The sequence below is a fragment of the Opisthocomus hoazin genome, chromosome 6 (assembly GCF_030867145.1).
Source record: "Opisthocomus hoazin isolate bOpiHoa1 chromosome 6, bOpiHoa1.hap1, whole genome shotgun sequence".
In the NCBI taxonomy this organism is placed as follows: Eukaryota; Metazoa; Chordata; class Aves; order Opisthocomiformes; family Opisthocomidae; genus Opisthocomus; species Opisthocomus hoazin.
In genome coordinates this window covers 44,075,400-44,092,183 of record NC_134419.1, presented here as the reverse complement: position 1 = coordinate 44,092,183, position 16,784 = coordinate 44,075,400, and positions in this window count along the sequence as shown.

Here is a 16,784-nt window from a genome sequence, read left to right as displayed (position 1 = left end):
TACAGGGCGGTTCGGAGAGGGGAGAAGTGGGGGGGGCTGCACCGCCCCCCTCATTTACGCCTTCGTGGCTTCCCAAGAAAAAACACACACCCCCCTCAAAAAAAAAAAAAACAAAAACACACCACCAAACAAACCCCAAAACACCCAAAAAACAAAACGCCGAACTCCTCCTGCCGCTCTTCCCCCTGCTCCCGCCCGCCTCGGGTGGGGGGGTGCAGAGGGGATCCCCAGCGCGGAAGCACCCCCACCCCGCCAGGCTGCGGGAGGGGGGAGCCCCCCGCCACCCCCGTGCCGTCCCGTGGGCCGCGGTCCGGCTCCGCGTTTTGCGCGCGGCCGCGGCGCCAGCCGGGGAGCGCCGAATAACAAAGGCAAGTTTGAGAGCAGCCGCCGCGCGGCCTGCCGGTGACGTCAGGGAACAATGCCCCGCCAGCCAGCCGGCCCCGCCCCCCCTTAAAGGCGCAGCGACCCCGCACCGGCCCGGCACCCGCCCCCCCCCCCCACCCCCGCCCGGGAAGGGAACCAGGCCGCGCTGCCCGCGGTGCTTTCCGGGAGCCCCGCTGCCCGTCAAGCGAGCGGCTTCTCCGCAGAGAAGCCTCCGTCCCCTCGCCCTCTTTCCCCCAGCCCGGGGGAGGGGGAGCAGAGGGTGCCGCTCGCTCCGTGCAGGCCCCCCCCAGCTCACCATTTCATACCCGTTATTAAACCAGGTGCCGAATGACCCCAGCCTTCTAACCAGCTGGCAAGGGCACCACAGCAAGGCAGCCCTTCCCCAGTAACCACACAGACATCATTGCATCATACCTTCATGGTAAACTCATCTGCAATTAATAAATGATTTTTTTTTTCCTTCTAAAGCATCGGGTTGGCAGGGTGTCCAAACTTCTGCCTCGGACATAGCCCAGCGGTAGGTTTGACGTTTCATCGCTTCCAACCACCTCACAGGACTAAGATCAGAAAATTAAACATATCTCCACACAGAAAAGCAGAGCCTGCCCACTGTGTCGAAGCGTAACTTCCACCGATGCCATCCAGGCAGAGAACAAGCTGGCAATCACACATCCAATTTTTCCAAGCTTTTTGTAGTTTTGCTGCAGAGTGCTTCCCGCATCCCCGCACTGTGCGGGATTTACCAGCGGCATCATCCTGCCAGCTTCCAGAAACTGAGCTCCTTGGTGAGCACACGGCTAGGGAGACAGAGGTCTCACAGGAAAGAAGTTTGGTGACTTAGCACGGTGCCCTCTGAGCCTGTCCATACCAAAGGGGAGTTGTCACGCGTGGCTTGGGGCACCCAAACCAGTCCAGAGGGGATGCGACCGACAGCAAGCATTAGCTGGTGCCTGCTGCTCCCGCCCGTACACAGCCCTGCAGCTTCCCAGTGACAGGGGACATCCCCAATCTCCTCCATCGGCTGCGTTGATCACCCTCTAGGTTTTGGCCCAAAAGTTGTTGCAGCAGTCAGTTTATCTGCTATATTTATCTCTTTGTAAATTAAATTTAAGTCCCTAAGGATTAGGGGGAGGCTTAGTTTTCCCTGACCTGTGCTGAAGGCTGAGGGAGCTGGGCTTGTTCAGCCTGAAGAAGAGAAGGCTGAGAGGGGACCTTATAAATGCCTACAAATATCTGAAGGGTGGGTGTCAGGAGGATGGGGCCAAGCTCTTTCCAGTGGTGCCCAGCGACAGGACAAAGGGGAATGGGCACAAACTGAAGCACAGAAAGTTCCATCTGAACATGAGGAAGAACTTCTTCCCTCTGAGGGTGACGGAGCCCTGACACAGGCTGCCCAGGGAGGTTGTGGAGTCTCCTTCTCTGGAGATATTGAAGACCTGCCTGGACAAGGTCCTGTGCAGCCTGCGCTGGGTAACCCTGCTTCAGCAGGGGGGTTGGACTAGATGACCCACAGAGGTCCCTTCCAACCCCCAACATTCTGTGACTCTGTAAACCCATGTTGATGCGCTTGCTTTCAAGGCAGGGACCAAGCTAATCCACGACAAAGAATGAAGCGCTTCTAGAGCTGCTCCCATTCACTCCCAGTTTCCTGCTGGGGCATAAAGGGTGAGCTGGCCACTTGGACTGAAAAAACTCCAAAGTCTGGACTTTTGCTGTACAGCAGGGCTGGCTTCAGTTATTCAGTGTTGTCCCAAGAACAGACTTGCAAAAAAAGCACTCAGTTAAGCTGATCAGCCTGGTTTTCCAACTCTGTTGCAATATCAGAGCAAAGCAAGAGCAGTTATTTGCAACATGATCAAGGATGAGGCCCTTTTTGGTTGTTTTAAGAGACCAGGCTGCTGTTTGCAAGCAAGCGCTCCCGACAACATGGAGATGGAGAGCTGTAACTGGCCTTGAAACAGAAGCTGCGCAAGCGTCAGCGTGTGAGTTCGGATCCTGGCTTGAGAGCTTTCTGCCGCCACGGTAGCGAAGCCATCAGCGCGCAGGCGGGCGGGCAGTCATCCACATCATTCCACGCTCTGCGGTGGGCCTGTCCACGAGGGATTAGGCCAAATCTGCTAACCTCATTTCTGTTACACAACCCAAGGCAGCGCTGAACTCTCCTCTCCAGAGGGTTGTGTGTTAAACCAGAAAATCGCCTCCCCCTAACCCTCCTCAGCTGCAGTTCAAATTAGGTTTCACTGCTATCATAATTCATACCACACCATAATGAAAATGGAATTGAGATGGCAGGTAGACATGGTGTCTAGACGTACCCAGGTTACTTGTCTACAAGTTTTATCAGGTAGCTGCTATCAGCGGAGCTTTCCGCAGCATAGGATTCAGTGCAGACCACGGAGACCAAAGCAAGCGAGTGCTTAGATCACAACTCCGCGCTGAGCCACATGCACAAAAGACTGCCTGCGGTCAGTGCCAGTGTCGTAACTGTGTCCGACATCAGCATTGCTTTTCCCGTAGCTATTTGCAATGGTCGCAGTCACACGCCTGGCACCACCACACCGGGTGCTCCCCAGACACACACGTCTTGAAGTCTGAGCCCTCACAGAATGGCTCATCCATCACCACAGATCCCCGATCTGCTCTTCTGTCATAACCCATGGTCTTATCTCATGCAAACGCTTTCTAAGATCAATAGTTAAGCTGGAATTTAGCTAATACAGCCTCAGAATCAGGGAGAACAGGTCTTCCTCCAACTTCGCAACAGCGTAGAATGCCAGGAGTAATACTGCTGGATGCAGTTAAATTACACCAGCGTGAAAGCGAGATGAAGTTGAGATGAGGCTGCAGTCAGGTTGTGCACACATCACTACACAGAGAGAAACTGGTACGGTTTATTGAAGACTGTCCATTTTTATCTTTTCCTTAGTAGCATGGCAAAGAAAACAGGGTTTATTTGGATTCTTAAATTAGAACTGAAATTTCTATGCAGAGACATTAAGGAAATTTGCAGTTATGCAACTGGAGTCCTGGAGGAAAAAGTAAACAATTTTACAGAGAGAAACAAATTGAAAACAATTATGAGACATTAAGAGGGAAGTGGCTGGAGGTTCAGGCTTTTTCTTTTTCCCCCCCCCCTTCCCTTTCAAGACCGGAAAACATTTGCATGTTGCCTTAAATTTGATCTCTCTTCAGTCCTCCTCAACCTGTACTGCTGGTCATAGTCATTCGTGACTGAAATGAAGGACTGGGTTCCTCCAAGGGAGCTTCAGTGCAACAGGGAAAGCAAGGAGCATCGTGAAGGCATTTTTTAGTCACTGAGGAAACACGTCTTGTCTTTTATGGGAATTTGCACTCACGCCTCCTTTTACAGTCGCTCTTTCTGAACCAAGCCGCTGCTCATGCCAGTCTGCTGCAAATTGCTCCACGTATTCAGAAGTCAAACTCTTCTAGGGGCTCCTCAGGGTGCCGCAGTAGGGCAACATATACGTTTCACAAGTCTCTAGTCTCGCAAACAGAAGACCCATGTTACTGTGACTCTTGAATAACCACTGAGCAACTCAGTTAAGCCCAGGGTATACTCTGAGAGGGACTGGAGCTGTAGGATGCAGCATTGTGCTCAGCATTCACATACACACTGCACTGGATTAAGCAAGGTGATTTGATTAGTTGGGCAAAGAGAATAATGCCTTTAAAAATATGATGTAGGAAGACAACATTGAAATCCAGGACATATGCTGTCAAGAGTCAAGTATACAGCTTAAAAACAAAGAAGAGGGAAGGATGGGACGAGAAGGCACGCCGTGTGCTTATAACATACTGAAAAAGAACTTCACATACGTGGGCTGAGGCACTGCAGCACTGTAAACACGCTATTTATATAGAGCCAAAAGTGTGCTTTTATGAGGACATAAACATTAGTCACCCCAGAGCATGCAGTCTTTCCTTCAAACGAGGATAAAGACACTGCCCTGTCAGAGCCAAATCAAAGTCCAAACTCAAGAACATCTCAACTTTGAGAAACCTCAGATCAAAATATGGTCCGGGGTGAAGTCACTCGACTCATGCAGACCTTGCCCATAGAGCAAATAACTCCCAAACATTGCAACGGAGATTTCTAAATAGGGACTTTAGTCACTTCTGTTATTGAACTCTTTTCTAGCTACACCATACAGTTTCAGGAGGAAAAAGTGAAAAAGAAAACAAAACCTTATCCAAGTTTAAAAGCGGGGGAATGTATTCAGGCAGATGATAATTTGCAAAGCTGGAAGATGGCCAAAGTGCTATGTGCAACATCATGCTCTTACAAAAAAACACCCAAGGATTTTGAATCACCACAAGCGTCAGGACCTCATTTTCAATCTGCTCTGAATAACACAATCAGGTAACCTTACGTAAAACCAGACATGGACGTAAACTGCCTTGAGAGCGTTTCACTTGATGCAGTAGCAGAGATGTCTATGGTGGGGATTCACAGGTGGCAGAGGAAATACTACTCTGTCTTTCCATCGCTTGACTACCTACTGCCAGATTTTGACAGTAAGCAGGTCTTTTTAGCCTCACTGAATTTTAATGGAGAAAGGTAATGAGATTTAAAGAACAACAACTGCAGCCATGTGCAGAGCGTGAATGTTGAAGTCCGAGTTCTACTTCTGTTCTTCCCCTTGTCTTCAGCTCTTATCTGACCCAGGCAGGAGACAGAGATGACAAATAACACCAGCACCAAGTGGAGAGCTCTTAGGTTGAACTCCAGTCTGAGTTTCTGCAAGAGGTTTTAGTCTAAACGAGCCAGCCTGACAACATGAAAGGGGAGCAAACAAGTGAAATATGATGTTCTTGTAAGGACAGTGAGAACTGCTTTGTATCAGACGGCTTGCCAGAACATTGTAGTGCTTCATAACACAGCTAATCACACTAAATAAAGTATAGGCTTAAACACACATACAACTAGATTCTCAATGGGTCTTCCCATTTAGCATCCAGCATTTTTTGCCTAACCAACTGTATTTTGTACTACAAGGAGTGATTAATACAATTTTGGAAAAAAAGGAAAAAATAAATTAATAAAATATGAATAAATAACCATAAGTTGTTTACACAAATAAACATTCTGGGGCATGAGATTTTACTCAGTAATTGCCATATTGGTCATAAAACATGCTTGAAAGCCCAAAATATTACTTTATTGCATTTAGCAGCAACAATTAGCCTCTCTATTTTTCACTGCTTTAACAGACAGTATGGTTTTTCTACTCTAAATAGTAAAAAAAAAAAAAAAAACAACACAAACCCCAGGCTCTTCCATGTGGCTGCACACTCCGCAGGCATGTGTGCAAGCAGCACAAAAGGCCATCAAGGCTGAACTATGCTGTGGAGTGCAGAAAACAAAAAAAAAGCAGCAGACCATTTTCCTTCCTACTCCGGGGGACTACGCAGGGCAGAGGGAGCAGTGAAGAGTTTCATAATAAGGCTCCCTCGCAGAACTAGCATAGGCAACAAATTCCTCACAGCTGAAGAGGAGAATAAGCCCAAAACTGAAGACAACAGGAAGAGGTGTGGTCCCTAACACATCATTTGCTGGATTTTATTGTCTGTGAGCCAAGAGAAGTAGAAGGCCACTGAAATTCCTAGAGAACAGAAGAGCCCCGAGAGCAACCGAATTAGCAGGCTTCCCAACGCTCAGGTTTTTACATTAAATACTTCCTATAAGAAAGGAAGCATACGTTTTACAAGAGTGGGCATTCACAAGCTGAAACCTCCCCCCCCCCATCTTAATTCAAAGATTAAATGAAGATAAATAATACAATTCAATAATTTGGAAACACTTGTTTCCCCCCCCCCGCCCCCCCCCAGTAGCAGACATTCAGCTGAGCACGGCAGCCAGCAGGTGTGTTGTGAGAGCTCCAGTTGTGCAAACACTGGAGAATGAGCCTGGGTGCAATAGAAATTTGGGAATTCTGCTCAGGTGAACTGGAGGATGTAGATATTGATGCAGCAGTTACCTCACAGTTTGGATAATTAACTCATAGGTAATCAAGAATTCACAGTATTACGCTAACTGCAGAAGCTACTGGGTCCTGGAAATGTAGCTGGAAGTATCTGTCTCATATTTTCATCTCACTAGAACTCTAATTTGGACAGCTTATTGACCTACTTACAGTAGGCCACTGCTTTCAGCATATTAACCCCCCCCATCCCCAAACACTCACGGCTGTTTCAAAGAAGGGCAAGAAAAAGACAGAGGGAGCTACAGATGAAGCCTGCACACGCAGTCAAGGCATCCCTCCCCCACGAAAGTTTAATAAGGATTGTTAGTACATCATTGTAGCTGGTAATTGTGTAGGTACACATGGTAATTGCATGTATTTGCACTAATTATGTAAATGCACAATAATTAAAGCTCCAGGGTTTTCATGGTAAATTTTTAAGACACTCATGGATTTGTCATGGCAGAAGTGTCAGTCGTGTAGCCTAGTGGGAAAGGGGAGGAGGAGGGAGCTCAGGAGAACATGCTTCTTAAAACACAGAGATTTTTGCATGAATAAGTGGATAGAGAACACCACTTCATCAAACACAGCTGTCATGCCTGAGCACAGTTTCTTTCAGAGTCTCTTATCAGACTTAAAAAAAAAAAATCTAGGAGAAAACCCCCAAACCCACATACAGCAGGTTAAAAGTAAAGATTAAGCGTTCCCCTGCTTTCTCCACTTAATGTTCCAGCTTTTCCTATTTAGCCAGGGAAAGGCAGGAGGAGAACTGAGCCTGTGCTCTCTGTTAGCAATTGTGGCCATCACTCGCTAACATTACCAGCTCGCTCCCTCTCCCAGAGGCCTTCTCACACCGCTGAACACATCAGAGGGAATATCCTGGCACGGCTTGGATGTGGATCGATCCCCCACCACGGCGTGCTGCCTTAGCACAGCAGTCATATGCCAGCGGTTCCAGTTGCATCTGCCTCAGGGCTTTTCCCCCTTTTTTTTAAACCACCTCCAACAGCAAACCCGAGCAGCTCCCTAGAACAACCCTGTTATCCTCACACCAGGAGCACAAAGGGCTGTTCGAGAAGCACAGCAACATAACATAAGATGCGACAACTGCAGAGCACTGCTAAGCATTACACACCGAAAAGCTTTCCATTTCAAACCACATTGTTGGAGACCTTAGTCACTGAAGTCCAAGCGCTGCTTTTTCAGTCACTGAGAGGTATCTGCATTCATAAGACTTAAACCACTTAGAAAGCACTAGCCTGACATCATTAACACTGCAATATTCTTTACCCCACCACTCGTTTGATTCCAGGTGTGCTTGTTTGTCCCCCCAGCAGAGCTGGAGTCTCACTTGTTCATACACAGCTACCAATCTTCACTCATGGACACTCCACATACTCAACACAAGAATTTTAAGCTACCGAGACCCAATAGCTTAAGCCAAGGCACAAAATGGAGCTTCCTCAAAATTAGCAACAGAGCTTTGAGAAGATTTACAGGACTCGTAACCACACATTGTACTTTAATTAAACCTAACCCTATATACAGGAGTCAAAAAGCTCTAGGTTCATAGCACCCACCTTTACTGCACACCAGCACCACAACAGCCACACTTCTTACCTGTAGGAGTGAAGACAGGCCATTCTGGGGCGACAGAAGATCCAAAACCACATCTTGCAACCCCAGGACACCCACAGAGCTGCACTGCAAGCCTCCAAACCCTTCCCCAGGCTCCACACAAAGCACCCAGGTGCTGCTTTCAGGGGGGTTTTAGTACAGCTATTTCAAACTGGCTACTCAGCCACAGCTGGGGCAATAATTAGTCCTCTCTTTAATGCCTCCTGGGCTGGGGGAGTTGTCAGGAACTCAATTTTGTTGTTGTTTTTTTAAACTTAACTTTTGAAAGTGCAATCTGCCAATGGTTTTCTGTCTTAAAAAAAAACAATTCCCCAAACTAACCTAAACCAAACAACTCCTTCTCCTCTAATTGTCCAAACCCCTACTGCTGAGAATAGGACAAATAAATGTTTCTGCACTTACTTAAAACATAAGGGAAAGAAATTATTAGAACTATAGTTGAATTAAAATAGCGTATTTTTACTGATGCTCTGAAGAAGTTTCATGTGATTCAGGCGCTTTATTTTAAAAAAAAGTGATTTTGAAGACTCTTTCAATTTTAAAGCTATAAGTAAAGAAAAAATGTATATATATAATAAACACTGATCAAATCTAACACAGAATTATTTTAAAAGCAGCTTTTAATTGGCAAGGTTCAATCAAACAAGAGAAGCTGTCTGGGACAGAGACGATTTTCTACTTTGTTTCTAACAATAGACATAGTTTCAAGGCTTTTTTTTTTTCCCCTTTGTTAATAAGAATGCCTATACTCATGTTTGATTGGGATTAAAGATGGTAAGGTGTCATTTTCAAATTTTCAATTTGCAGTAGCATGTTTTTTAATTAATTGAGGGTCTTGTAGGAGCATGGAGGGTTTCACACAAATGCGATCTTTCTAAGAAAACAGAAGTGTTGCTAAAACCATGATCTGTTGTTTTAATTTCCTTTAATTTTTCACTAAATTCATCTGTTCTGCAGATAATGGATGCTGGATGTCTAAAACCATAGAATAGGGGGTTTGTGGGCATGAGCGGGAAAGCAGACGAATTGGGTTGCAGCTGGAGCACATTTTCTGTGCATCTGTAGGGAATTTATTTCAGCTTGTCTTTGCGGCGCAGTAGCATCATCAGGCTAAGTCGGAGTTTTAACTTGTGCTAAAGCAGGACCAGAGGTCTTTTGGATGTTTATGTCTAGTGACAACTTGTACGATAACCACTTGCTTCCATCATTAGGACTACCTGAGCCGAGTAAGCCTGCGATGTGGCAAGGTCCCTTGGACCTGCTGCTCCTCCACCCGCCACCCAAATACATCTGCATGGGCAGGAGAAACCTAATATCTCCGTTTGGGGAAGATTTACAGATCACGAGGAGAAAAATGAATTTGTCTGGGCCCTAGGGATTTTTTAAAGTGCTAGTGAATTGAGAGCATTTATGATATCTGCTAATATTATTCATATATGTCCTTTTGGTACCTCATACTCCAGCGGTGAGCTGCAATGCTAGTGATGCCAGGCCTGGTGCAAAGCTGGAGCTGTTCTCCTCATATTGTGTAAATGTCACTGTTTCTTTTCCAGTATCTTTCAAAGAGCTTCTTACCAGCGAGGTCAGTAGCAGCATCTCCATTTCACAGGCAGGAAAACCTGTATCATGGAAAGGTGACATGACCACAGTCACCTAGAAGACCAACAGGCGAAGGCAATGTAGACATTTTAGTGCTAGTCCTGCTCTCTCTTTACCGCTCCAGTGCAAGCACCTTCTTTTGTGAAGCATCCCTCTGCTCAGTACCTAACTGATGGGAACAGTTTTGGTTACCCAGATGAGCAAACGCGGTTTGGTGGCACAGCTGACATTCATGTTCCTGACCAGGAAGAGTTGCACTGCCAACTTGTTGGAAAATCATGTCCACTGTGTCTCAGGTTGATAGCATGAAAAAACCTGCAGTTAACGAACACTTTATTTAGAAATTAAACATCTGTGCTATTCTTTTGGCCTGCGTGAAAAATATGCATAAATGTTGTTAAATACAAGTAGATCTGAGTAAACACGAGGATATGCATATCAATGTACATCACAGGTGGTGGCTGTGAAATGAACCGGGTGCTCTGAGATCCTTGCACGAGAAATGCTGACACAGCAGGTTGTTCCGTAAGGACTATTGGGATACACGAACCGTGGCTGTTTCATGCCTGTCCGCGGTGAAGGTGTCCTTTACTGGACATTTGTAACCTGAACACCCAGCAACAGAAGATATTCTTGCAAATGGAGGCGGCATGATTTACTCGAAAATCAGTGGCAGGCACACGACCAGAACCTGTACCTGAACTTGTTCCTGATGGAGAAACTGCGTCGTCAAGCGCCTTGTTCCAACAAGTCAGCAGCAGCGCTTGCAGATTTCAAATCCCTGTGTTGAGTCATCGTCGTCTAAATGGGACTTCAATCGCCTGAGCGTATCCTCCTTGCTGTCCTCCTACAAACCACTGATGGAGTTTTCCCTCTGCGGAGCCCCATAAACTCACCCCTGGCTCAACCCAGCGCCGGGCAGCTATTTCCTGGTTGCTGTATCACAATATATGGCTACGAAGGGAAGCGTGCTAACAGTTGTTTGTTTGCTGTGCTCGTTCTTTTAAAGAAAAATAATAATCCTATCGTTCTGAGAAGAATTACATGTGTTCCACTTTCCCTTCCCCTAGAAGATTTCAAAGCAGAAAAGTAATCATTGAAGCCATTTCTTCAGCTGTGGGGTCTGATATCATTTAGCCTCTATACATACACATTTTTCCAGTGTACATGCTGAAAGAGCAGCCATTGGATTTCCTGTTCTTGTTAATGATTCTAGATTTTTTGCGAGTGTTTTGTTTTAAACAGAGGTTCATGCGGCAAGTTTGTCTTGAATTAATGGCTTCCTTACTTTTGGTGAAAATCTCTTTATGAATGCTACTTTTCCATAGTGCCTTTCTGGAATTTTTTTCTTTTCTTTTGGCAGCTGACACGCAGCAGTTGCACCCTATCTGATGGGTAGGGGCCAAAATAGTCCCAATATGTTGCAGTGGATTGAAGATCACTTCACCTTTAAAAACCTGGAAAATCCCCAGACCCCTCTGGAAGCATGTGTAGCATATGTTGTATGGCTACTACTATTAGGTTTTGTTTAAATACTGAGTAAAACTTGTAGCTGGAAGCTAGCAAATAAAACTATTTCTGTTCAGACTCCAGAATCTCCTGTGACGGGGAGTGCAGAGGTTACCAGTGACACCTCCAACAGTGTGTCCTGCGCTGGCTTGGTAGGACTTGAAGGTTAGATCAGCGAAGTACAAGGTGTCCTCATCCAAGTCCTGGAATCAGAAGGCACCCTTGCTAAAAGGAATCTTTGTGAGAAGAAAGTGTGCATTCTCATGCTGCCTGTACTGCTCTATGGGTTTCACAGGTGAGAGAAATCCCAGTTACGGGCAATCTGCGCTAACGCAGCCCATCCTCTCCTCCGTATTGCCTCCGCATATGGTATTTCAGAATCAGTCCTCAGGGGCCACAGGGACGCTTTGTCTGGCCCTGCAGAGCAAGGGAGAGACAAGCAGAACACCCAGCTTCTCAAGTGATGGAGATGGAAAAAAGCAAAAGAGCCGTTAAAAAATTCCCTTAGCCTGATATGAAACATCCCTCCTACCTTCTTTTAAATTGATCTGGAGGAAGGGGTAGAGAGAAGCGACTCTGATCTTTTCACACAGACGAACAATCTTTTTGCTGTTTTATATGTATGTGGAAGATGTGTCTTGCCAGAGCTGAATTCGTGTCATTCATGTAATATTTAGACACCTGTAGTGAGATTATTTTTCCTGTTTTAATTTGAAGAGCCTGCATTTCTCAGTCTTTTTGCTGTTGAGACTACTGAAGAACATCGCTGTTTCTCTGGGGAAAACGTATGCCAAAAAGCCCGGCAGTCTGGCCCGACTGTACTTAGACTCCAAGTATCATAAAACGTACGTAACGAGAAGGCTGTTGCTTTCTTTTCAGGGAGGCTGAGTGACGAATCCCACAGGGCCTCAGTGGGAGCAGAGTCAAACCTCCCACCATTTCAGTGTTTTTCCCCTGCTTTTGTGACATGAAGTTAAGGCCCAAATTCTACGAAACACTCAACAGGGAAACCCGTGAAGCCCGATGGCTTCCCTGAGGCACCATTTAGACACAATTTGTTGCAAGAATAGGATCAGAGGCTTTTCTCCCTGTCTGTCTGCCTCCTTGGGTCTTATTTTTCCATTGTTCTGTTTTTCTTTTTGAAGCGTTTTGACTGAAGTCAAGTAAAAATTGTTGGCATGTTTTAAGTCAGTGTCCGCTCTGCTAATTGTTGGGCTGCCAAAGATCAGCTGTGGAGTGTTTGACTTCAGGGCAAGATTCAGGCTCATAGAAGAAGTGACCGTATTGTGCAAGATATGTAGGGACCCAGTTCTGCAAGGCCGAATCAAACCCTAAATGGTTTGACCAGAAGTACAGTGAATTCACGAGACATTCACGGTGAAAATGGGGCATCTGTCTTCAGCCATCCTCCTTCCGCAGAGGTCAGAGCGTTTTGGAATATCAGTCAAGCGGAGCAAGATCTGCCGCTTTTAAATGGTTTATTACCATCCACAAGTGCTTGGTAACCCAGAGGACGTACTGCTGCTCTCCTGGAACAATGTTGCGAGCTACAGCTACTCCTCCGAAGTCAGTGGAGTCTCTCCGAGTCGGACTGCCAAGCGGTAGACATCTGATCCAGCTATATATTTTATTTTGGCAGTGAGATTTCTGGTTCAGAATTTGTTTTCATTCAGAATCTGAAGAACAAAAAAGTTGGCGCAGTGAAGATTTCTTGGGAAAATTTGAAAAGCCATGCTTGTCATCAAAATATTAAACAGTAATATCAATATTGCACTTGTTAGTATACCATAGCATTGGAAACAAAGGCAATTGAAATGAGTCAGCATGAAATGTTTTCCTCTTATCAAAAGAAATGAGCGTTGAAATAATGCATTTCTGCTCTGCCTCTTGGAAATGTCACTGAAATCAACACATCCTCACAAAAGATTGGGATTTCACTCGCAGCGCGTTCTCTGGCTGAAGAGTGTGTGCTCCCTATCAACCTCAACGGCTGCAGGCGGTGGAAGGAGACGGCAAACTGGGTGCCCTGGTTTTCCATGGCAGCAACAGAGAGCAGAGACTGCTACCCAGTAGGTGCTAATGGGTGTTCATTCGCCTGTACCTTCTTGCAGAGACCTGTGGGCAGCTCCGAATACTGCGATGCGTCCGACTGCTTTCTGTAGGACGAAAGAAGAATAGGAATACTTGAAAAGCCAAAGCTTGCTCTGGAGTAGAAAAGCCAGCCCTACCACAAAGAAATTCTTGTGCCTCTTTAATTACCCTTCTTCACCTATGGGTGGAATTTCCACTCCAACAGCTTTAGCGAGGAGCCTGTTAGCCTGGGAGGAGATTTCTGTTTGTCTTTGTACGGCAAACACTGGCTCTGTTGTGCAGCGCCAGGTTCTGATTCTAATGATTTCCTGAATTCATTCCCTTCCGTACCTCGGGGAAGGAAGAGGTGATCCTCCTGAAAATTCAGATAATTGCTTTTATTTGATTTTTATTAAACCTCATTCGAGAATAATATGATGGCTTTTTTTATTACATTGTTCATCACTGTGGCATTTTTAAATTTGCTTTGCTAAAAGAAATGGTTTCCTAAGCCAAAGATTTAATTCCAGGATTTTTGTGGAGAGAAAACTGGGAGCTTTTTTCCGAGGTTGTTTCGATTTCAAAGACTTTCGTAACATTGATCTCTATCTATTATCTCCACTTACTTTCTTTAATAGCCCAGGCTTCTTCCCCAGCCCCAGCAACCAGAGCGTGCTGCGGTTTGTTGCGTATGCCTCTGGAGCTGGCAGGGCCGGCTTTGCCCCGGCTGTGCCTGGCTGCCTCTGTGGCGAGGCAGCGCGAGGGATGCTTTCTCCCCCGCTCCGGCTATCGCATCGCCTGGGTGAAGCTGATACCTGCTGCCCTGCGTGTGGGGAAATGGCAGGCTCTGGCCCCGGCAGGAGATAAGCACAGGGTCCGGCACAGAGCTGCAGCAGGGGTTATCCCACCATGCAGCCGGGTGAAAGCCACCCTTGGGTTTTGGCTGAATCTGGGGTGGCAATGCCGTCTTCCCGCTGGAGACCAGGAATGTGCAGCAAAGCCCTGATCCATCCACCCACCCACCCATCCACCCATCCACCCATCCATCCATCCATCCATCCATCCATCCATCCATCCATCCATCCATTCCTCCACCCACCCACCCACCCACCCACCCATCCATCTGTGCCTCCCTCCCTCCTTCTAAAACTCTTCCATGGCCGATGTTACAGGTATTATTCCCATTGCACACATGGGATGACTGATGCGGAGAAGCAAAATGCGTAATCCAGACTTAGCAGAAGCAAAAGTAGCCAAGCAATTAAAATTCAGGACTGACAACTTCATGTTGCTAATGCTAAAGAATATGGGTTTGGGAAATGTAATCTATTTACCTCTTTGCTACCCATGTGACACCATCTACTGTCCATTAATAAGCCACACACAGAGCTACTTGATGTGTGGTTTTATGAGAGCTATTATTTTAAGAGCTGGTCATTTAAAGAGAAGTGTTTAGGAACATGAGATTTTCATATAGTTTTACAGTGAGTTTTCCCCTTTTTCCATTTTATCACAGGAAATAACATCTCAAAACACTGTGAAGACTTTGTAAAAGGCTCTTTTTTATCTCAAAAAGTTTTTAACAAGAATCCATTCATCTTAGTTAATCCCTTTAAACCATGTCAATATTTACTTTCAAGTGGAGTTTCAAATACTCAATCAGCTGCACTCTCAGTTTAAGCGGGACAATTCCCCTTGACTGGGAATTACAGCTGAATACTGCAGGGGCTTGCCTCGAGTCCTCGTAGTTACAACTTGTGATGGCGGTAGGGATGATGGGATGTCTGCTGTTAGCTTACGCATCTGTCCATGAATAAATGGGTCCCCCAGGACTGGTTTTAGTCAGCTGCTGGGCTCCTGCTGCATCTGTGGTGTTCTGTACCCCCCACGAGGTTTCCAGAAAGGCCCACAGTCATTAAAATAATCAGCGTGGGATTTAGAAAACAACATGTTCACCCCTGTCTGTTCATCCATATCTTTTGGAAGAAATATGGCAATTTGGCAATAGCTTTGACCCCTGCTCAGAAGGGTGACGGAGAGGGCTGGTCACAAGCCCCACCACCCTGCAGAGGGGTTACGTGCCGTGAATGAGCAGCTCCAGCACGCAGCTGATCCCCGACCAGGGAGCAGTTCTGTTACTGGAAGCCTGTAAATACAAACAGGACTTCTCTTATGGGATAACAGGCAGTTACAGTTGGTCGAGCATAGGTGTCGTTGACACAGCTAAAGACCCTTAATAAGCACTGCAGCCGTTTCCCATGGTTATCCGCAAACTGTAATTTGTGAGAGAAGCACATTTTAAATGCTACTGGCACCTAGACCTTTGTTTTCTAATTTTGATGGAGTAACGGCAGCAGACCTTGCACTGCAAAACAAAAACCAGGCAGATAGAGCATCGTTTCATTATGTAGTTACCCTATTTCACCCTCCCTTTCTTGAGGCAAGGGAGGGGTTCTTTCATACCACTTGGGATAGCTTGCCTTTGCCCTTCTCTCACAGCAGACGTGTTTGGATCAGGGGAGGGAGAAGTTGGTTGGTCCAACACAGGGCTGACGTTACATTCTTTAAGATATCCGATCAATGTGTCCTGCTCACATCGACAGAATTAAACTGATCACCAGGCTTTTGAGCAAGAAGTAATTTTTCTTCCATTTAAAACTGGTTTTTCCTTGGCTTTTTTACTATAACATGGAACACCGTTGTTGTATACAATGGTTGGGAAGTTTTATTCAGTAAGTCCTCAGCTCCTGCAGTGACACAGGGCATGCATGGTACCTCCGATCCCCTTCTTGTCTGTCTGTGATACATCATAAACAGGCTTCTTTCCCCCCCCCCCCCGCCCCTGCAACTAGAGGTCTTATTTTTCCTGAGGAACATTAGCGAGCATTTTCTTGGCTGAGGAGGTGGAGTCGTCATTCTGAGGAACCTCCTCTCACTGGATATCTCCTACACCATTGCAGGGCTCACTGTGGATGGATCAGGTGTCCCCTTCCAGTCCCACATCCCCGGGTTGAGGAGATGTTTCCTATCTGGTAATATGGTAACAGGGCAAGGCCCAACTCACCCTCGTGGTCCTCAGTGTGGGGCACCATATGGATATAGCGGAGGCAGTGACTGAAATAATTTAAATCTTCCCTGGCTCCTCAGGGTAACTGCTCGCCTAGGACACCATGGTCCTTGTCATTTCCCTGACCACGACTCATTCGATCGCATGGTGTTTGCACTTAGTGAAGCGAACTGAAAATTATAAAGCTACATCAAAGATCAGAAGGCAGAAAAAGGTGAGTAAACAAAAACAGTGAAGTGAAAGAATGTGACTGGAGAGCAGGGAGTGCTAAATGGCGTACCTCACAGGAACTTGGGCGTGCGCTTCCCTAGGAGCCACGCACGTCTCTGCAGCACAGCTCTCAAGTCTCCGGCTTGTTACCTTTTTGCTTCCAGATGAATGTTCATTTTAGGACACCTCAGCTTTGACTGCTACTGGCTCTAAGCTATTTATTTTGTGAGATACTGACTTTCACATCACGTAATAATTTTCTGGGATATATGGTGCATGCAGAGAACCGCTGAGTACATTTCAACTGAAAAACAGACTGGATC